Source organism: Pseudophryne corroboree, chromosome 9 (assembly GCF_028390025.1).
Source record: "Pseudophryne corroboree isolate aPseCor3 chromosome 9, aPseCor3.hap2, whole genome shotgun sequence".
NCBI classification, from domain to species: Eukaryota; Metazoa; Chordata; class Amphibia; order Anura; family Myobatrachidae; genus Pseudophryne; species Pseudophryne corroboree.
The window spans coordinates 482,906,279-482,931,245 of NC_086452.1; the positions used below are offsets into that span (position 1 = coordinate 482,906,279).

The 24,967-nt window shown below is 47.6% G+C and overlaps 1 protein-coding gene and 1 long non-coding RNA gene across 5 annotated transcripts in view; one reads left to right on the top strand and one right to left on the bottom strand.

Moving 5' to 3' along the window:
- SH3BP1 (SH3 domain binding protein 1) overlaps positions 1-24,967 on the bottom strand; it is a 799,734-nt gene that overhangs the window by 189,283 nt on the left and 585,484 nt on the right. The window lies entirely within an intron of this gene.
- On the top strand, positions 8,340-10,351 carry LOC134957181 (uncharacterized). The gene is made up of 3 exons (XR_010186518.1): positions 8,340-8,386; positions 9,347-9,453; positions 9,582-10,351. It is a non-coding gene; the product is annotated as an uncharacterized LOC134957181 (long non-coding RNA).

Below are 24,967 nucleotides of genomic sequence, written 5' to 3' on the forward strand. Positions count from 1 at the left end.
CAGGAGGACACAATGCTCTGCTCCTGCTCTTCCCTCTTACTGTATGATTACCATCACCTGTGCTGTACCCCAATACTGACCCAGTGCTCATACCTATGTCATACCTCCCAACATGACCTCTCCAGGAGGACACAATGCTCTGCTCCTGCACTTCCCTCTTACTGTATGGTTACCATCACCTGTGCTGTACCCTAATACTGACCCAGTGCTCATACCTATATCATACCTCCCAACATGACCCTCTCCAGGAGGACACAATGCTCTGCTCCTGCTCTTCCCTCTCAATGTATAATTGCCTTCACCTGTGCTGTACCCTAATACTGACCCAGTGCTCATACCTATGTCATACCTCCCAACATGACCTCTCCAGGAGGACACAATGCTCTGCTCCTGCTCTTCCCTCTTACTGTATGATTACCATCACCTGTGCTGTACCCTAATACTGACCCAGTGCTCATACCTATGTCATACCTCCCAACATGACATCTCCAGGAGGACACAATGCTCTGCTCCTGCACTTCCTTCTTACTGTATGATTACCATCACCTGTGCTGTACCCTAATACTGACCCAGTGCTCATACCTATGTCATACCTCCCAACATGACCTCTCCAGGAGGACACAATGCTCTGCTCCTGCTCTTCCCTCTTACTGTAGGATTACCATCACCTGTGCTGTACCCTAATACTGACCCAGTGCTCATACCTATGTCATACCTCCCAACATGACCTCTCCAGGAGGGACACAATGCTCTGCTCCTGCTCTTACCTTACTGTATGATTACCATCACCTGTGCTGTACCCTAATACTGACCCAGTGCTCATACCTATGTCATACCTCCCAACATGACCCTCTCCAGAAGGACATAATGCTCTGCTCCTGCTCTTCCCTCTTACTGTATGATTACCATCACCTGTGCTGTACCCTAATACTGACCCAGTGCTCATACCTATATCATACCTCCCAACATGACCTCTCCAGGAGGACACAATGCTCTGCTCCTGTTCTTCCCTCTTACTGTATAATTACCATCACCTGTGCTGTAACCTAATACTATACCAGTGCTCATACCTATGTCATACCTCCCAACATGACCTCTCCAGGAGGACACAATGCTCTGCTCCTGCTCTTCTCTCTTACTGTATAATTACCATCACCTGTGCTGTAACCTAATACTATACCAGTGCTCATACCTATGTCATACCTCCCAACATGACCTCTTCAGGAGGGATACAATGCTCTGCTCCTGCTCTTCCCTCTCAATGTATAATTGCCTTCACCTGTGCTGTACCCTAATACTGACCCAGTGCTCATACCTATGTCATACCTCCCAACATGACCTCTCCAGGAGGGACACAATGCTCTGCTCCTGCTCTTACCTTACTGTATGATTACCATCACCTGTGCTGTACCCTAATACTGACCCAGTGCTCATACCTATGTCATACCTCCCAACATGACCTCTCCAGGAGGGACACAATGCTTTGCTCCTGCACTTCCTTCTTACTGTATGATTACCATCACCTGTGCTGTACCCTAATACTGACCCAGTGCTCATACCTATGTCATACCTCCCAACATGACCTCTCCAGGAGGGACACAATGCTCTGCTCCTGCTCTTACCTTACTGTATGATTACCATCACCTGTGCTGTACCCTAATACTGACCCAGTGCTCATACCTATGTCATACCTCCCAACATGACCCTCTCCAGAAGGACATAATGCTCTGCTCCTGCTCTTCCCTCTTACTGTATGATTACCATCACCTGTGCTGTACCCTAATACTGACCCAGTGCTCATACCTATATCATACCTCCCAACATGACCTCTCCAGGAGGACACAATGCTCTGCTCCTGTTCTTCCCTCTTACTGTATAATTACCATCACCTGTGCTGTAACCTAATACTATACCAGTGCTCATACCTATGTCATACCTCCCAACATGACCTCTCCAGGAGGACACAATGCTCTGCTCCTGCTCTTCTCTCTTACTGTATAATTACCATCACCTGTGCTGTAACCTAATACTATACCAGTGCTCATACCTATGTCATACCTCCCAACATGACCTCTTCAGGAGGGATACAATGCTCTGCTCCTGCTCTTCCCTCTCAATGTATAATTGCCTTCACCTGTGCTGTACCCTAATACTGACCCAGTGCTCATACCTATGTCATACCTCCCAACATGACCTCTCCAGGAGGGACACAATGCTCTGCTCCTGCTCTTACCTTACTGTATGATTACCATCACCTGTGCTGTACCCTAATACTGACCCAGTGCTCATACCTATGTCATACCTCCCAACATGACCTCTCCAGGAGGGACACAATGCTTTGCTCCTGCACTTCCTTCTTACTGTATGATTACCATCACCTGTGCTGTACCCTAATACTGACCCAGTGCTCATACCTATGTCATACCTCCCAACATGACCTCTCCAGGAGGGACACAATGCTCTGCTCCTGCTCTTACCTTACTGTATGATTACCATCACCTGTGCTGTACCCTAATACTGACCCAGTGCTCATACCTATGTCATACCTCCCAACATGACCTCTCCAGGAGGGACACAATGCTCTGCTCCTGCACTTCCTTCTTACTGTATGATTACCATCACCTGTGCTCTACCCTAATACTGACCCAGTGCTCATACCTATGTCATACCTCCCAACATGACCTCTCCAGGAGGACACAATGCTCTCCTCCTGCTCTTCCCTCTTACTGTATGATTACCATCACCTGTGCTGTACCCTAATACTGACCCAGTGCTCATACCTATGTCATACCTCCCAACATGACCTCTCCAGGAGGACACAATGCTCTGCTCCTGCTCTTCCCTCTTACTGTATAATTACCATCACCTGTGCTGTACCCTAATACTGACACAGTGCTCATACCTATGTCACACCTCCCAAAATGACCTCTCCAGGAGGACACAATGCTCTGCTCCTGCTCTTCCCTCTTACTGTATGATTACCATCACCTGTGCTGTACCCTAATACTGACCCAGTGCTCATACCTATGTCATACCTCCGAACATGACCTCTCCAGGAGGACACAATGCTCTGCTCCTGCTTTTCCCTCGTACTGTATGATTACCATCACCTGTGCTGTACCCTAATACTGACCCAGTGCTCATACCTCTGTCATACATCCCAACATGACCTCTCCAGGAGGGACACAATGCTCTGCTCCTGCTCTTACCTTACTGTATGATTACCATCACCTGTGCTGTACCCTAATACTGACCCAGTGCTCATACCTATGTCATACCTCCCAACATGACCTCTCCAGGAGGACACAATGCTCTGCTCCTGCTCTTCCCTCTTACTGTATGATTACCATCACCTGTGCTGTACCCTAATACTGACCCAGGGCTCATACCTATGTCATACCTCCCAACATGACCTCTCCAGGAGGACACAATGCTCTGCACCTGCACTTCCCTCTTACTGTATGATTACCATCACCTGTGCTGTACCCTAATACTGACCCAGTGCTCATACCTATGTCATACCTCCCAACATGACCTTCTCCAGGAGGACACAATGCTCTGCTCCTGCTCTTTCCTATTACTGTATGATTACCATCACCTGTGCTGTACCCTAATACTGACCCAGTGCTCATAGCTATGTCATACCTCCCAACATGACCTCTCCAGGAGGACACAATGCTCTGCTCCTGCTCTTTCCTATTACTGTATGATTACCATCACCTGTGCTGTATCCTAATACTGACCCAGTGCTCATAGCTATGTCATACCTCCCAACATGACCTTCTCCAGGAGGACACAATGCTCTGCTCCTGCTCTCAACTTTCTGTATGATTACCATCACCTGTGCTGTACCCTAATACTGACCCAGTGCTCATACCTATGTCATACCTCCCAACATGACCTCTCCAGGAGGACACAATGCTCTGCACCTGCACTTCCCTCTTACTGTATGATTACCATCACCTGTGCTGTACCCTAATACTAACCCAGTGCTCATACCTATGTCATACCTCCCAACATGACCTTCTCCAGGAGGACACAATGCTCTGCTCCTGCTCTTTCCTATTACTGTATGATTACCATCACCTGTGCTGTACCCTAATACTGACCCAGTGCTCATAGCTATGTCATACCTCCCAACATGACCTCTCCAGGAGGACACAATGCTCTGCTCCTGCTCTTCCCTCTTACTGTATGATTACCATCACCTGTGCTGTACCCTAATACTGACCCAGTGCTCATACCTATGTCATACCTCCCAACATGACCTCTCCAGGAGGACACAATGCTCTGCTCCTGCTCTTCCCTCTTACTGTATGATTACCATCACCTGTGCTGTACCCTAATACTGACCTAGTGCTCATACCTATGTCATATCACCCAACATGACCCTCTCCAGGAGAACACAATGCTCTGCTCCTACTCTTCCCTCTTACTGTATGATTACCATCACCTGTGCTGTACCCTAATACTGACCCAGTGTTCATACCTATGTCATACCTCCCAACATGACCCTCTCCAGGAGGACACAATGCTCTGCTCCTGCTCTTCCTTATTACTGTATTATTACCATCACCTGTGCTATACCCTAATACTGACCCAGTGCTCATACCTATGTCATACCTCCCAACATGACCTCTCCAGTAGGACACAATGCTCTGCTCCTGCACTCCCCTTTTACTGTATGATTACCATCACCTGTGCTGTACCCTAATACTGACACAGTGCTCATACCTATGTCACACCTCCCAAAATGACCTCTCCAGGAGGACACAATGCTCTGCTCCTGCTCTTCCCTCTTACTGTATGATTACCATCACCTGTGCTGTACCCTAATACTGACCCAGTGCTCATACCTCTGTCATACATCCCAACATGACCCTCTCCAGGAGGACACAATGCTCTGCTCCTGTTCTTCCCTCTTACTGTATGATTACCATCACCTGTGCTGTACCCTAATACTGACCCAGTGCTCATACCTATGTCATACCTCCCAACATGACCCTCTCCAGGAGGACACAATGATCTGCTCCTGCTCTTCCCTCTTACTGTATAATGGGTATAATTACCATCACCTGTGCTGTACCCTAATACTGACCCAGTGCTCATACCTATGTCATACCTCCCAACATGACCTCTCCAGGAGAACACAATGCTCTGCTCCTGCACTCCCCTTTTACTGTATGATTACCATCACCTGTGCTGTACCCTAATACTGACCCAGTGCTCATACCTATGTCATACCTCCAACATGACCTCTCCAGGAGGACACAATGCTCTGCTCCTGCTCTTCCCTCTTACTGTATGATTACCATCACCTGTGCTGTACCCTAATACTGACCCAGTGCTCATACCTATGTCATACCTCCGAACATGACCTCTCCAGGAGGACACAATGCTCTGCTCCTGCTTTTCCCTCGTACTGTATGATTACCATCACCTGTGCTGTACCCTAATACTGACCCAGTGCTCATACCTCTGTCATACATCCCAACATGACCTCTCCAGGAGGACACAATGCTCTGCTCCTGCTCTTTCCTCTTACTGTATGATTACCATCACCAGTGCTGTACCCTAATACTGACACAGTGCTCATACCTATGTCATACCTCCCAACATGACCTCTCCAGGAGGACACAATGCTCTGCTCCTGCTCTTTCCTCTTACTGTATGATTACCATCACCTGTGCTGTACCCTAATACTGACCCAGTGATCATACCTATGTCATACCTCCCAACATGACCTCTCCAGGAGGACACAATGCTCTGCTCCTGCTCTTCCCTCTTACTGTACGATTACCCTCATCTGTGCTGTAACCTAATACTGACCCAGTGCTTATACGTATGTCATACCTCCCAACATGACCTCTCCAGGAGGACACAATGCTCTGCTCCTGCTCTTACCTTACTGTATGATTACCATCACCTGTGCTGTACCCTAATACTGACCCAGTGCTCATACCTATGTCATACCTCCCAACATGACCTCTCCAGGAGGACACAATGCTCTGCTCCTGCTCTTCCCTCTTACTGTATGATTACCATCACCTGTGCTGTACCCTAATACTGACCCAGTGCTCATACCTATGTCATACCTCCCAACATGACCTCTCCAGGAGGACACAATGCTCTGCTCCTGCACTTCCCTCTTACTGTATGATTACCATCACTTGTGCTGTAACCCTAATACTGACCCAGTGCTCATACCTATGTCATACCTCCCAACATGACCTCTCCAGGAGGACACAATGCTCTGCTCCTGCTCTTCCCTCTTACTGTATGATTACCATCACCTGTGCTGTACCCTGACCCAGTGCTCATACCTATGTCATACCTCCCAACATGACCTCTCCAGGAGGACACAATGCTCTGCTCCTGCACTTCCCTCTTACTGTATGATTACCATCACTTGTGCTGTAACCCTAATACTGACCCAGTGCTCATACCTATGTCATACCTCCCAACATGACCTCTCCAGGAGGACACAATGCTCTGCTCCTGCTCTTCCCTCTTACTGTATGATTACCATCACCTGTGCTGTACCCTAATACTGACCCAGTGCTCATACCTATGTCATACCTCCCAACATAACCTCTCCAGGCGGACACAATGCTCTGCTCCTGCACTTCCCTCTTACTGTATGATTACCATCACCTGTGCTGTACCCTAATACTGACCCAGTGCTCATACCTATGTCATACCTCCCAACATGACCTCTCCAGGAGGACACAATGCTCTGCTCCTGCTCTTCCCTCTTACTGTATGATTACCATCACCTGTGCTGTAACCTAATACTGACCCAGTGCTCATACCTATGTCATACCTCCCAACATGACCTCTCCAGGAGGACACAATGCTCTGCTCCTGCTCTTCCCTCTTACTGTATGATTACCATCACCTGTGCTGTACCCTAATACTGACCCAGTGCTCATACCTATGTCATACCTCCCAACATGACCTCTCCAGGAGGACACAATGCTCTGCTCCTGCTCTTCCCTCTTACTGTATGATTACCATCACCTGTGCTGTACCCTAATACTGACCCAGTGCTCATACCTATGTCATACCTCCCAACATGACCTCTCCAGGAGGACACAATGCTCTGCTCCTGCTCTTACCTCTTACTGTATGATTACCATCACCTGTGCTGTACCCTAATACTGACCCAGTGCTCATACCTATGTCATACCTCCCAACATGACCTCTCCAGGTCACAATGCTCTGCTCCTGCTCTTACCTCTTACTGTATGATTACCATCACCTGTGCTGTACCCTAATACTGACCCAGTGCTCATACCTATGTCATACCTCCCAACATGACCTCTCCAGGAGGACACAATGCTCTGCTCCTGCTCTTCCCTCATACTGTATGATTACCATCACCTGTGCTGTACCCTAATACTGACCCAGTGCTCATACCTATGTCATACCTCCCAACATGACCCTCTCCAGGAGGACACTATGCTCTGTTCCTGCACTTCCCTCTTACTGTATGGTTACCATCACCTGTGCTGTACCCTAATACTGACCCAGTGTTCATACCTATGTCATACCTCCCAACATGACTCTCTCCAGGAGGACACAATGCTCTGCTCCTGCTCTTCCCTCTTACTGTATGATTACCATCACCTGTGCTGTACCCTAATACTGACCCAGTGTTCATACCTATGTCATACCTCCCAACATGACTCTCTCCAGGAGGACACAATGCTCTGCTCCTGCTCTTCCCTCTTACTGTATGATTACCCTCACCTGTGCTGTACCCTAATACTGACCCAGTGCTCATACCTATATCATACCTCCCAACATGACCTCTCCAGGAGGACACAATGCTCTGCTCCTGCTCTTCCCTCTTACTGTATGATTACCCTCACCTGTGCTGTACCCTAATACTGACCCAGTGCTCATACCTATATCATACCTCCCAACATGACCTCTCCAGGAGGACACAATGCTCTGCTCCTGCTCTTCCCTCTTACTGTATGATTACCCTCACCTGTGCTGTACCCTAATACTGACCCAGTGCTCATACCTATGTCATACCTCCCAACATGACCTCTCCAGGAGGGATACAATGCTCTGCTCCTGCATTCCCCTCTCACTGTATGATTACCATCACCTGTGCTGTACCCTAATACTGACCCAGTGTTCATACCTATGTAACCCTCCTTTATCTCTGATAAGGTTACCCAATCTACTAATGTGCCTCCACCCAAGCTATTGCTTTAACAACAGGCTGCCTGGGATGCCTGCTTTTCTCTCTAATAGGTAAATGTGATAATTATTTTATCTATAAAGATATATGTATATAAGTAAATCACAAAAATAACTCATGTACCTGTTCTTCTTTTCAGCTCTTCATTCAACGTCCAACAGACAGTAAGTGGTAAGTATTATATTTTTAATAACGTATTAACCATTCCTACACATATATCAATATAATACACACAATAGGTATAATATAATATTCTTTAGCTACCCCACACTCCTATACAATTCATTTGCATGCAATACACAAAAAAGTATCTGGTTATAACCTTACTAAAAAAATAGAGTGACCCGGGCACTCTGTAATTTTATAGACATGCGCAAGTTGGGGCCCATAAATACCTTTGCATATTAGCAATTCTAGATTCTAATATATATCAGTCTCTCAATTCAGGTCTCTTTTATCCCCTAACCTTGGGTAATAACAAAGTCTTTTATATGAAAGTAAAGTCTTTATAGTTGGTTACATTAAAGTTAACTCTCTTTCCTTACTTTGTTGCCAATACTCTGCAACTGGCCAACTTAGCAGAGTGTACAAATAGAAGAAACAGTGTATCTCCTCTGTGTCTTATGAATTACTGTGCTGGCATCTAGCAATAAATAGTATCCAGTTTGTTGCATCCAGCTCAATATTTCAGTAGCTTACAGTCTTCAAATATATAGACTTAAATATCTCTGGAATATGCTTTAATATCTCTCTCTCTCCTATTGTTCATTTCCGTCTATAAATTTTAGTGGTTTTAATGTTCTTTTCTTGTCTTTCTCTCTAATATCCTAATGTTTACTCAACTACATAGGCAGTTTCATCTCCTGTGTGTATATAAACATACACTATTATGATCTCCATTGCTGTAATGGTTAAAGTAACAGTCCTTACTTGTCTTCTTCCTGGCTGTTTACTTATAGACAGTTATAGTAATTTACTGTATATTCTACTTCCATGGATATGAGGGAATACAATTTTAACGGAGTAGACTGAATACAGCAATAGTTAGTCACTATTCTCTGTCCATATTTTAGTTAAAGTCTCTTGCCAAAATCACTTTACTTCAGTATATATGCTTTGTTTCCTTTTTAGCAATAACTCCCTGCAGCTATTATGACATTCTGTGTGATCTGGCTCCAGTACCTGCTGATAAGGCTGTCCGAGACTATTGGCTAGTCTTGAACATATATAAATGGGAGGTAAATAAGTTCTTCTCTCCCTCTATAATGGCTTTACTGTAATGGTAATATTCACTATAGCCAATTGTTATTTCTGTCTACGGTGCAAGGTGCAGTAAATAAATTGTGTCACTTACACCTCCTTATAGCAGCTGCTGCAGATGAGTGCTCCCCCGACTCCTCCCTGATGTCCTCTGATAGGCTTCTGGACTGCCTTGTGTCTGGTGCAGGCTGCGCATCTAATTGGCTCCCTTCTGTTACTATGGAGCTGCGTCCTCTCCCGGCTATGGCTTCCGCTCCCGGGGCTTACAACAGCTCAGCTGGAGCCTCTCTGGCCATCTCTCCAGACCGCTCAGCTCCTTTCTGCTGCCTTCACTGCAATGCCGCACGCTGGCACACCCGGAGCCCTCCTGGCCGCTCTCCTCTGTCTGCCAGCAGCACCTCTACCTCCTCCTCCACCGCCCCCCTTCGGGAACGGGTAAGCCTGGTGCTGGTGCAGCTACTCGGTATCCAGTACTGCCGCTTGTATGTTTACAGCATACAGCGCTCTGGATGACCAAGTGCCCACACTGACCAGGGGAACAGCAGTCTGCTCTATGCTAACGGGAGCGCCTATTTATATCTTTATCTGCCCGCTCGCGGACTCCCTCTCTGCACCCGGCACTTTAAACTACCTGCTCGCGGATTCCCTCTCTGCACCCGGCACTATTTACCGGCTCGTGGACCCCTCTCACTCTATGTCTTTCTATATTACCGGCACGCGCAGGTCTCCGTCCTTTGCACACGGCCCCCCCTCTTTCTGCACACGGCCCTATTTACCGGCACGGGGACCTCTCTAGTACAATGACAACAGCATTAGCTTATTGCGCCCTCCCTCTCTTTAATTAATTAAATATTCTTTTATTTTTTACATAACACAACAACAACAAATTACATATTCCTTCCTTTCTAAATAATATATACAAGTTAATACATTCATATACCCTAGTTTATAAATCATATTTGCATTTACACTATTATTTAACCTAATACTAGGTTACATACTATGTCATACCTCCCAACATGACTCTCTCCAGGAGGACACAATGCTCTGCTCCTGCTCTTCCCTCTTACTGTATGATTACCCTCATCTGTGCTGTACCCTAATACTGACCCAGTGCTCATACCTTTGTCATACCTCCCAACATGACCTCTCCATGAGGACACAATGCTCTGCTCCTGCTCTTCCCTCTCACTGTATGATTACCATCACCTGTGCTGTACCCTAATACTGACCCAGTGCTCATACCTATGTCATACCTCCCAACATGACCCTCTCCAGGAGGACACAATGCTCTGCTCCTGCTCTTCCCTCTTACTGTATGATTACCATCACCTGTGCTGTACCCTAATACTGACCCAGTGCTCATACCTATGTCATACCTCCCAACATGACCTCTCCAGGAGGACACAATGCTCTGCTCCTGTTCTTCCCTCTTACTGTATGATTACCATCACCTGTGCTGTACCCTAATACTGACCCAGTGCTCATACCTATGTCATACCTCCCAACATGACCTCTCCAGGAGGACACAATGCTCTGCTCCTGCTCTTCCCTCTTACTGTATGATTACCATCACCTGTGCTGTACCCTAATACTGACCCAGTGCTCATACCTATGTCATACCTCCCAACATGACCTCTCCAGGAGGGACACAATGCTCTGCTCCTGCTCTTCCCTCTTACTGTATGATTACCATCACCTGTACTGTACCCTAATACTGACCCAGTGCTCATACCTATGTCATACCTCCCAACATGACCTCTCCAGGAGGACACAATGCTCTGCTACTGCTCTTCCTTCTTACTGTATAATTACCATCACCTGTGCTGTACCCTAATACTGACCCAGTGCTCATACCTATGTCATACCTCCCAACATGACCCTCTTCAGGAGGACACAATGCTCTGCTCCTGCTCTTCCCTCTTACTGTATGATTCCCATCACCTGTGCTGTACCCTAATACTGACCCAGTGCTCATACCTATGTCATACCTCCCAACATGACCTCTCCAGGAGGACACAATGCTCTGCTCCTGCTCTTCCCTCTTACTGTATGATTACCATCACCTGTGCTGTACCCTAATACTGACCCAGTGCTCATACCTATGTCATACCTCCCAACATGACCTCTCCAGGAGGACACAATGCTCTGCTCCTGCTCTTCCTTATTACTGTATTATTACCATCACCTGTGCTGTACCCTAATACTGACCCAGTGCTCATACCTATGTCATACCTCCCAACATGACCTCTCCAGTAGGACACAATGCTCTGCTCCTGCACTCCCCTTTTACTGTATGATTACCATCACCTGTGCTGTACCCTAATACTGACACAGTGCTCATACCTATGTCATACCTCCCAACATGACCTCTCCAGGAGGACACAATGCTCTGCTCCTGCTCTTCCCTCTTACTGTATGATTACCATCACCTGTGCTGTACCCTAATACTGACCCAGTGCTCATACCTATGTCATACCTCCCAACATGACCTCTCCAGGAGGGACACAATGCTCAACTCCTGCTCTTCCCTCTTACTGTATGATTACCATCACCTGTGCTGTACCCTAATACTGACCTAGTGCTCATACCTATGTCATACCTCCCAACATGACCCTCTCCAGGAGGACACAATGCTCTGCTCCTGCTCTTCCTTATTACTGTATTATTACCATCACCTGTGCTATACCCTAATACTGACCCAGTGCTCATACCTATGTCATACCTCCCAACATGACCTCTCCAGTAGGACACAATGCTCTGCTCCTGCACTCCCCTTTTACTGTATGATTACCATCACCTGTGCTGTACCCTAATACTGACACAGTGCTCATACCTATGTCATACCTCCCAACATGACCTCTCCAGGAGGACACAATGCTCTGCTCCTGCTCTTCCCTCTTACTGTATGATTACCATCACCTGTGCTGTACCCTAATACTGACCCAGTGCTCATACCTCTGTCATACATCCCAACATGACCCTCTCCAGGAGGACACAATGCTCTGCTCCTGTTCTTCCCTCTTACTGTATGATTACCATCACCTGTGCTGTACCCTAATACTGACCCAGTGCTCATACCTATGTCATACCTCCCAACATGACCCTCTCCAGGAGGACACAATGATCTGCTCCTGCTCTTCCCTCTTACTGTATAATGGGTATAATTACCATCACCTGTGCTGTACCCTAATACTGACCCAGTGCTCATACCTATGTCATACCTCCCAACATGACCTCTCCAGGAGAACACAATGCTCTGCTCCTGCACTCCCCTTTTACTGTATGATTACCATCACCTGTGCTGTACCCTAATACTGACCCAGTGCTCATACCTATGTCATACCTCCAACATGACCTCTCCAGGAGGACACAATGCTCTGCTCCTGCTCTTCCCTCTTACTGTATGATTACCATCACCTGTGCTGTACCCTAATACTGACCCAGTGCTCATACCTATGTCATACCTCCGAACATGACCTCTCCAGGAGGACACAATGCTCTGCTCCTGCTTTTCCCTCGTACTGTATGATTACCATCACCTGTGCTGTACCCTAATACTGACCCAGTGCTCATACCTCTGTCATACATCCCAACATGACCTCTCCAGGAGGACACAATGCTCTGCTCCTGCTCTTTCCTCTTACTGTATGATTACCATCACCTGTGCTGTACCCTAATACTGACACAGTGCTCATACCTATGTCATACCTCCCAACATGACCTCTCCAGGAGGACACAATGCTCTGCTCCTGCTCTTTCCTCTTACTGTATGATTACCATCACCTGTGCTGTACCCTAATACTGACCCAGTGATCATACCTATGTCATACCTCCCAACATGACCTCTCCAGGAGGACACAATGCTCTGCTCCTGCTCTTCCCTCTTACTGTACGATTACCCTCATCTGTGCTGTAACCTAATACTGACCCAGTGCTTATACGTATGTCATACCTCCCAACATGACCTCTCCAGGAGGACACAATGCTCTGCTCCTGCTCTTACCTTACTGTATGATTACCATCACCTGTGCTGTACCCTAATACTGACCCAGTGCTCATACCTATGTCATACCTCCCAACATGACCCTCTCCAGGAGGACACAATGCTCTGCTCCTGCTCTTCCCTCTTACTGTATGATTACCATCACCTGTGCTGTACCCTAATACTGACCCAGTGCTCATACCTATGTCATACCTCCCAACATGACCTCTCCAGGAGGACACAATGCTCTGCTCCTGCTCTTCCCTCTTACTGTATGATTACCATCACCTGTGCTGTACCCTAATACTGACCCAGTGCTCATACCTATGTCATACCTCCCAACATGACCTCTCCAGGAGGACTCAATGCTTTGTTCCAGCACTCCCCTTTTACTGTTTGATTACCATCACCTGTGCTGTACCCTAATACTGACCCAGTGCTCATACCTATGTCATACCTCCCAACATGACTTCTCCAGGAGGACACAATGCTCTGCTCCTGCTCTTCCCTCTTACTGTATGATTACCATCACTTGTGCTGTAACCCTAATACTGACCCAGTGCTCATACCTATGTCATACCTCCCAACATGACCCTCTCCAGGAGGACACAATGCTCTGCTCCTGCTCTTCCCTCTTACTGTATGATTACCATCACCTGTGCTGTACCCTAATACTGACCCAGTGCTCATACCTATGTCATACCTCCCAAAATGACCTCTCCAGGAGGACACAATGCTCTGCTCCTGCTCTTTTCTCTTACTGTATGATTACCCTCATCTGTGCTGTACCCTAATACTGACCCAGTGCTCATACCTATGTCATACCTCCCAACATGATCTCTCCAGGAGGACACAATGCTCTGCTCCTGCACTTCCCTCTTACTGTATGATTACCATCACCTGTGCTGTACCCTAATACTGACCCAGTGCTCATACCTATGTCATACCTCCCAACATAACCTCTCCAGGCGGACACAATGCTCTGCTCCTGCACTTCCCTCTTACTGTATGATTACCATCACCTGTGCTGTACCCTAATACTGACCCAGTGCTCATACCTATGTCATACCTCCCAACATGACCTCTCCAGGAGGACACAATGCTCTGCTCCTGCTCTTCCCTCTAACTGTATGATTACCATCACCTGTGCTGTAACCTAATACTGACCCAGTGCTCATACCTATGTCATACCTCCCAACATGACCTCTCCAGGAGGACACAATGCTCTGCTCCTGCTCTTCCCTCTTACTGTATGATTACCATCACCTGTGCTGTACCCTAATACTGACCCAGTGCTCATACCTATGTCATACCTCCCAACATGACCTCTCCAGGAGGACACAATGCTCTGCTCCTGCTCTTCCCTCTTACTGTAAGATTACCATCACCTGTGCTGTACCCTAATACTGACCCAGTGCTCATACCTATGTCATACCTCCCAACATGACCTCTCCAGGAGGACACAATGCTCTGCTCCTGCTCTTCCCTCTTACTGTATGATTACCATCACCTGTGCTGTACCCTAATACTGACCCAGTGCTCATACCTATGTCATACCTCCCAACATGACCTCTCCAGGAGGACACAATGCTCTGCTCCTGCTCTTACCTCTTACTGTATGATTACCATCACCTGTGCTGTACCCTAATACTGACCCAGTGCTCATACCTATGTCATACCTCCCAACATGACCTCTCCAGGTCACAATGCTCTGCTCCTGCTCTTACCTCTTACTGTATGATTACCATCACCTGTGCTGTACCCTAATACTGACCCAGTGCTCATACCTATGTCATACCTCCCAACATGACCTCTCCAGGAGGACACAATGCTCTGCTCCTGCTCTTCCCTCATACTGTATGATTACCATCACCTGTGCTGTACCCTAATACTGACCCAGTGCTCATACCTATGTCATACCTCCCAACATGACCCTCTCCAGGAGGACACTATGCTCTGTTCCTGCACTTCCCTCTTACTGTATGGTTACCATCACCTGTGCTGTACCCTAATACTGACCCAGTGTTCATACCTATGTCATACCTCCCAACATGACTCTCTCCAGGAGGACACAATGCTCTGCTCCTGCTCTTCCCTCTTACTGTATGATTACCATCACCTGTGCTGTACCCTAATACTGACCCAGTGCTCATACCTATATCATACCTCCCAACATGACCTCTCCAGGAGGACACAATGCTCTGCTCCTGCTCTTCCCTCTTACTGTATGATTACCCTCACCTGTGCTGTACCCTAATACTGACCCAGTGCTCATACCTATGTCATACCTCCCAACATGACCTCTCCAGGAGGGACACAATGCCCTGCTCCTGCTCTTCCCTCTTACTGTATGATTACCATCACCTGTACTGTACCCTAATACTGACCCAGTGCTCATACCTATGTCATACCTCCCAACATGACCTCTCCAGGAGGGATACAATGCTCTGCTCCTGCATTCCCCTCTCACTGTATGATTACCATCACCTGTGCTGTACCCTAATACTGACCCAGTGCTCATACCTATGTCATACCTCCCAACATGACTCTCTCCAGGAGGACACAATGCTCTGCTCCTGCTCTTCCCTCTTACTGTATGATTACCCTCATCTGTGCTGTACCCTAATACTGACCCAGTGCTCATACCTTTGTCATACCTCCCAACATGACCTCTCCATGAGGACACAATGCTCTGCTCCTGCTCTTCCCTCTCACTGTATGATTACCATCACCTGTGCTGTACCCTAATACTGACCCAGTGCTCATACCTATGTCATACCTCCCAACATGACCCTCTCCAGGAGGACACAATGCTCTGCTCCTGCTCTTCCCTCTTACTGTATGATTACCATCACCTGTGCTGTACCCTAATACTGACCCAGTGCTCATACCTATGTCATACCTCCCAACATGACCTCTCCAGGAGGACACAATGCTCTGCTCCTGTTCTTCCCTCTTACTGTATGATTACCATCACCTGTGCTGTACCCTAATACTGACCCAGTGCTCATACCTATGTCATACCTCCCAACATGACCTCTCCAGGAGGGACACAATGCTCTGCTCCTGCTCTTCCCTCTTACTGTATGATTACCATCACCTGTACTGTACCCTAATACTGACCCAGTGCTCATACCTATGTCATACCTCCCAACATGACCTCTCCAGGAGGACACAATGCTCTGCTCCTGCTCTTCTCTCTTACTGTATGATTCCCATCACCTGTGCTGTACCCTAATACTGACCCAGTGCTCATACCTATGTCATACCTCCCAACATGACCTCTCCAGGAGGACACAATGCTCTGCTCCTGCTCTTCCCTCTTAATGTATGATTACCATCACCTGTGCTGTACCCTAATACTGACCCAGTGCTCATACCTATGTCATACCTCCCAACATGACCTCTCCAGGAGGACACAATGCTCTGCTCCTGCTCTTCCTTATTACTGTATTATTACCATCACCTGTGCTGTACCCTAATACTGACCCAGTGCTCATACCTATGTCATACCTCCCAACATGACCTCTCCAGTAGGACACAATGCTCTGCTCCTGCACTTCCCTCTTACTGTATGATTACCATCACCTGTGCTGTACCCTAATACTGACCCAGTGCTCATACCTATGTCATACCTCCCAACATGACCCTCTCCAGGAGGACACAATGCTCTGCTCCTGCTCTTCCCTCTTACTGTATGATTACCATCACCTGTGCTGTACCCTAATACTGACCCAGTGCTCATACCTATGTCATACCTCCCAACATGACCTCTCCAGGAGGACACAATGCTCTGCTCCTGCTCTTCCCTCTTACTGTATGATTACCATCACCTGTGCTGTACCCTAATACTGACCCAGTGCTCATACCTATGTCATACCTCCCAACATGACCTCTCCAGGAGGACACAATGCTCTGCTCCTGTTCTTCCCTCTTACTGTATGATTACCATCACCTGTGCTGTACCCTAATACTGACCCAGTGCTCATACCTATGTCATACCTCCCAACATGACCTCTCCAGGAGGACTCAATGCTTTGTTCCAGCACTCCCCTTTTACTGTTTGATTACCATCACCTGTGGTTTACTCTAATACTGACCCAGTGCTCATACCTATGTCATACCTCCCAACATGATCTCTCCAGGAGGACACAATGCTCTGCTCCTGCTCTTCCCTCTTACTGTATGATTACCATCACCTGTGCTGTACCCTAATACTGACCCAGTGCTCATACCTATGTCATACCTCCCAACATGACCTCTCCAGGAGGACACAATGCTCTGCACCTGCACTTCCCTCTTACTGTATGATTACCATCACCTGTGCTGTACCCTAATACTGACCCAGCGCTCACACCTATGTCATACCTCCCAACATGACCTCTCCAGGAGGACACAATGCTCTGCTCCTGCTCTTCCCTCTTACTGTATGATTACCATCACCTGTGCTGTATCCTAATACTGACCCAGTGCTCATACCTATGTCATACCTCCCAACATGACCTCTCCAGGAGGACACAATGCTCTGCTCTTGCTCTTCCCTCTTACTGTATGATTACCATCACCTGTGCTGTACCCTAATACTGACCCAGTGCTCATACCTATGTCATACCTCCCAACATGACCTCTCCAGGAGGACACAATGCTCTGCTCCTGCTCTTTTCTCTTACTGTATGATTACCCTCATCTGTGCTGTACCCTAATACTGACCCAGTGCTCATACCTATGTCATACCTCCCAACATAACCTCTCCAGGAGGACACAATGCTCTGCTCCTGCTCTTCCCTCTTACTGTATGATTACCATCACCTGTACTGTACCCTAATACTGACCCAATGCTCATACCTATGTCATACCTCCCAACATGACCTCTCCAGGAGGACACAATGCTCTGCTCCTGCTCTTCCCTCTTACTGTATGATTACCATCACCTGTGCTGTACCCTAATACTGACCCAGTGCTCATACCTATGTCATACCTCCCAACATGACCTCTCCAGGAGGGACACAATGCTCTGCTCCTGCTCTTCCCTCTTACTGTATGATTAAAATCACCTGTACTGTACCCTAATACTGACCCAGTGCTCATACCTATGTCATACCTCCCAACATGACCTCTCCAGGAGGACACAATGCTCTGCTCCTGCTCTTCCCTCTTACTGTATGATTACCATCACCTGTGCTGTACCCTAATACTGACCCAGTGCTCATACCTATGTCATACCTCCCAACATGACCTCTCCAGGAGGACACAATGCTCTGCTCCTGTTCTTCCCTCTTACTGTATGATTACCATCACCTGTGCTGTACCCTAATACTGACCCAGTGCTCATACCTATGTCATACCTCCCAACATGACCTCTCCAGGAGGACTCAATGCTTTGTTCCAGCACTCCCCTTTTACTGTTTGATTACCATCACCTGTGCTGTACCCTAATACTGACCCAGTGCTCATACCTATGTCACACCTCCCAACATGATCTTTCCAGGAGGACAAAATGCTCTGCTCCTGCTCTTCCCTCGTACTGTATGATTACCATCACCTGTGCTGTAACCTAATACTGACCCAGTGCTCATACCTATATCATACCTCCCAACATGATCTCTCCAGGAAGACACAATGCTCTGCTCCTGCTCTTCCCTCTTACTGTATGATTACTATCACCTGTGCTGTACCCTAATACTGACCCAGTGCTCATAGCTATGTCATACCTTCCAACATGACCTGTCCAGGAGGACACAATGCTCTGCTCCTGCTGTTCCCTCTTACTGTATGATTACCATCACCTGTGCTGTACCCTAATACTGACCCAGTGCTCATACCTATGTCATACCTCCCAACATGACCTCTCCAGGAGGACACAATGCTCTGCACCTGCACTTCCCTCTTACTGTATGATTACCATCACCTGTGCTGTATCCTAATACTGACCCAGTGCTCATACCTATGTCATACCTCCCAACATGACCTTTCCAGGAGGACAAAATGCTCTGCTCCTGCTCTTCCCTCTTAATGTATGAATACCAACACCTGTGCTGTACCCTAATACTGACCCAGTGATCATACCTATGTCATACCTCCCAACATGACCTCTCCAGGAGGACACAATGCTCTGCTCCTGCTCTTCCCTCTTACTGTATGATTACCATCACCTGTGCTGTACCCTAATACTGACCCAGTGCTCATACCTATGTCATACCTCCCAACATGACCTCTCCAGGAGGACACAATGCTCTGCTCCTGTACTTCCCTCTTACTGTATGATTACCATCACCTGTGCTGTACCCAAATACTGACCCAGTGCTCATACCTATGTCATACCTCCCTACATGACCTCTCCAGGAGGACACAAGGCTCTGCTCCTGCTCTTTTCTCTTACTGTATGATTACCCTCATCTGTGCTGTACCCTAATACTGACCCAGTGCTCATACCTATGTCATACCTCCCAACATGACCTCTCCAGGAGGACACAATGCTCTGCTCCTGCTCTTCCCTCTTACTGTATGATTACCATCACCTGTGCTGTACCCTAATACTGACACAGTGCTCATACCTATGTCACACCTCACAAAATGACCTCTCCAGGAGGACACAATGCACTGCTCCTGCTCTTCCCTCTTACTGTATGATTACCATCACCTGTGCTGTACCCTAATACTGACCCAGTGCTCATACCTATGTCATACCTCCCAACATGACCTCTCCAGGAGGACACAATGCTCTGCTCCTGCTCTTCCCTCTTACTGTATGATTACCATCACCTGTGCTGTACCCTAATACTGACCCAGTGCTCATACCTATGTCATACCTCCCAACATGACCTCTCCAGGAGGACACAATGCTCTGCTCCTGCTCTTCCCTCTTACTGTATGATTACCATCACCTGTGCTGTACCCTAATACTGACCCAGTGCTCATACCTATGTCATACCTCCCAACATGACCTCTCCAGGAGGACACAATGCTCTGCTCCTGCTCTTCCCTCTTACTGTATAATTACCATCACCTGTGCTGTACCCTAATACTGACCCAGTGCTCATACCTATGTCATACCTCCCAACATGACCTCTCCAGGAGGACACAATGCTCTGCTCCTGCTCTTCCCTCTTACTGTATAATTACCATCACCTGTGCTGTACCCTAATACTGACCCAGTGCTCATACCTATGTCACACCTCCCAACATGATCTTTCCAGGAGGACAAAATGCTCAGCTCCTGCTCTTCCCTCTTAATGTATGAATACCAACACCTGTGCTGTACCCTAATACTGACCCAGTGCTCATACCTATGTCATACCTCCCAACATGACCCTCTCCAGGAGGACACAATGCTCTGCTCCTGCACTTCCCTCTTACTGTATAATTACCATCACCTGTGCTGTACCCTAATACTGACCCAGTGCTCATACCTATGTCATACCTCCCAACATGACACTCTCCCGGAGGACACAATGCTTTGCTCCTGCTCTTCCCTAATACTGTATGATTACCATCACCTGTGCTGTACCCTAATACTGACCCAGTGCTCATACCTATGTCATACCTTCCAACATGACCTCTCCAGGAGGACACAATGCTCTGCTCCTGCACTTCCCTCTTACTGTATAATTACCATCACCTGTGCTGTACCCTCATACTGACCCAGTGCTCATACCTATGTCATATCTCCCAACATGACCTCTACAGGAGGACACAATGCTCTGCTCCTGCTCTTCCCTATTACTGTATGATTACCATCACCTTTGCTGTACCCTAATACTGACCCAGTGCTCATACCTATGTCATACCTCCCAACATGACCTCTCCAGGAGGACACAATGCTCTGCTCCTGCTCTTCCCTCTTACTGTATGATTACCATCACCTGTGCTGTACCCTAATACTGACCCAGTGCTCATACCTATGTCATACCTCCCAACATGACCTCTCCAGGAGGACACAATGCTCTGCTCCTGCTCTTCCCTCTTACTGTATGATTACCATCACCTGTGCTGTACCCTAATACTGACCCAGTGCTCATACCTATGTCATACCTCCCAACATGACCCTCTCCAGGACACAATGCTCTGCTCCTGCTCTTCCCTCTTACTGTATGATTACCATCACCTGTGCTGTATCCTAATACTGACCCAGTGCTCATACCTATGTCATACCTCCCAACATGACCACTCCAGGAGGACAAAATGCTCTGCTCCTGCTCTTCCCTCTTAATGTATGATTACCATCACCTGTGCTGTACCCTAATACTGTCCCAGTGCTCATACCTATGTCATACCTCCCAACATGACCATCTCCGGGAGGACACAAAGCTCTGCTCCTGCTCTTCCCTATTACTGTATGATTGCCATCACCTGTGCTGTACCCTAATACTGACCCAGTGCTCATACCTGTGTCATACTTCCCAACATGACCTCTCCGGGAGGACACAAAGCTCTGCTCCTGCTCTTCCCTCTTACTGTATGATTACCATCACCTGTGCTGTACCCTAATACTGACCCAGTGCTCATACCTGTGTCATACTTCCCAACATGACCTCTCCAGGAGGACACAATGCTCTGCTCCTGCCCTACCCTCTCAATTTATGATTGACGGCACCTGTGTTGAACAGATTAATGGATAAAGGTGTTTCCCCGCAGGTGTGCACAATCATACATTAAGAGGGAAGTGCGGAAGCTGAGCATTGTGTCCTCCTGGAGAGGGTCATGTTGGGAGGTATGACATAGGTATGAGCACTGGGTCAGTATTAGGGTACAGCACAGGTGATGGTAATCATACAGTAAGAGGGAAGAGCAGGAGCAGAGCATTGTGTCCTCCTGGAGAGGTCATGTTGGGAGGTATGACATAGGTATGAGCACTGGGTCAGTATTAGGGTACAGCACAGGTGATGGTAATCATACAGTAAGAGGGAAGAGCAGGAGCAGAGCATTGTGTCCTCCTGGAGAGGTCATGTTGGGAGATATGACATAGGTATGAGCACTGGGTCAGTATTAGGGTACAGCACAGGTGATGGTAATCATACAGTAAGAGGGAAGAGCAGGAGCAGAGCATTGTGCCATCCTGGAGAGGTCATGTTGGGAGGTATGACATAGGTATGAGCACTGGGTCAGTATTAGGGTACAGCACAGGTGATGGTAATTATACAGTAAGAGGGAAGAGCAGGAGCAGAGCATTGTGTCCTCCTGGAGAGGGTCATGTTGGGAGGTATGACATAGGTATGATCACTGGGTCAGTATTAGGGTACAGCACAGGTGATGGTAATCATACAGTAAGGTAAGAGCAGGAGCAGAGCATTGTGTCCTCCTGGAGAGGTCATGTTGGGAGGTATGACATAGGTATGAGCACTGGGTCAGTATTAGGGTACAGCACAGGTGATGGTAATCATACAGTAAGAGGGAAGAGCAGGAGCAGAGCATTGTGTCCTCCTGGAGAGGATCATGTTGGGAGGTATGACATAGGTATGAGCACTGGGTCAGTATTAGGGTACAGCACAGGTGATGGTAATCATACAGTAAGAGGGAAGAGCAGGAGCAGAGCATTGTGTCCTCCTGGAGAGGTCATGTTGGGAGATATGACATAGGTATGAGCACTGGGTCAGTATTAGGGTACAGCACAGGTGATGGTAATCATACAGTAAGAGGGAAGAGCAGGAGCAGAGCATTGTGCCATCCTGGAGAGGTCATGTTGGGAGGTATGACATAGGTATGAGCACTGGGTCAGTATTAGGGTACAGCACAGGTGATGGTAATTATACAGTAAGAGGGAAGAGCAGGAGCAGAGCATTGTGTCCTCCTGGAGAGGGTCATGTTGGGAGGTATGACATAGGTATGATCACTGGGTCAGTATTAGGGTACAGCACAGGTGATGGTAATCATACAGTAAGGTAAGAGCAGGAGCAGAGCATTGTGTCCTCCTGGAGAGGTCATGTTGGGAGGTATGACATAGGTATGAGCACTGGGTCAGTATTAGGGTACAGCACAGGTGATGGTAATCATACAGTAAGAGGGAAGAGCAGGAGCAGAGCATTGTGTCCTCCTGGAGAGGTCATGTTGGGAGGTATGACATAGGTATGAGCACTGGGTCAGTATTAGGGTACTCTGCTCATACCTATGTCACACCTCCCAAAATGACCTTTTCAGGAGGACACAATGCTCTGCTCCTGCTCTTCCCTCTTACTGTATGATTACCATCACCTGTGCTGTACCCTAATACTGACCCAGTGCTCATACCTATGTCATACCTCCCAACATGACCTCTCCAGGAGGACACAATGCTCTGCTCCTGCTCTTCCCTCTTACTGTATGATTACCATCACCTGTGCTGTACCCTAATACTGACCCAGTGCTCATACCTATGTCATACCTCCCAACATGACCTCTCCAGGAGGACACAATGCTCTGCTCCTGTTCTTCCCTCTTACTGTATGATTACCATCACCTGTGCTGTACCCTAATACTGACCCAGTGCTCATACCTATGTCATACCTCCCAACATGACCTCTCCAGGAGGACTCAATGCTTTGTTCCAGCACTCCCCTTTTACTGTTTGATTACCATCACCTGTGCTGTACCCTAATACTGACCCAGTGCTCATACCTATGTCACACCTCCCAACATGATCTTTCCAGGAGGACAAAATGCTCTGCTCCTGCTCTTCCCTCGTACTGTATGATTACCATCACCTGTGCTGTAACCTAATACTGACCCAGTGCTCATACCTATATCATACCTCCCAACATGATCTCTCCAGGAAGACACAATGCTCTGCTCCTGCTCTTCCCTCTTACTGTATGATTACTATCACCTGTGCTGTACCCTAATACTGACCCAGTGCTCATAGCTATGTCATACCTTCCAACATGACCTGTCCAGGAGGACACAATGCTCTGCTCCTGCTGTTCCCTCTTACTGTATGATTACCTTCACCTGTGCTGTACCCTAATACTGACCCAGTGCTCATACCTATGTCATACCTCCCAACATGACCTCTCCAGGAGGACACAATGCTCTGCACCTGCACTTCCCTCTTACTGTATGATTACCATCACCTGTGCTGTATCCTAATACTGACCCAGTGCTCATACCTATGTCATACCTCCCAACATGATCTCTCCAGGAGGACACAATGCTCTGCTCCTGCTCTTCCTTCTTACTGTATAATTACCATCACCTGTGCTGTACCCTAATACTGACCCAGTGCTCATACCTATGTCATACCTCCCAACATGACCTTTCCAGGAGGACAAAATGCTCTGCTCCTGCTCTTCCCTCTTAATGTATGAATACCAACACCTGTGCTGTACCCTAATACTGACCCAGTGATCATACCTATGTCATACCTCCCAACATGACCTCTCCAGGAGGACACAATGCTCTGCTCCTGCTCTTCCCTCTTACTGTATGATTACCATCACCTGTGCTGTACCCTAATACTGACCCAGTGCTCATACCTATGTCATACCTCCCAACATGACCTCTCCAGGAGGACACAATGCTCTGCTCCTGTACTTCCC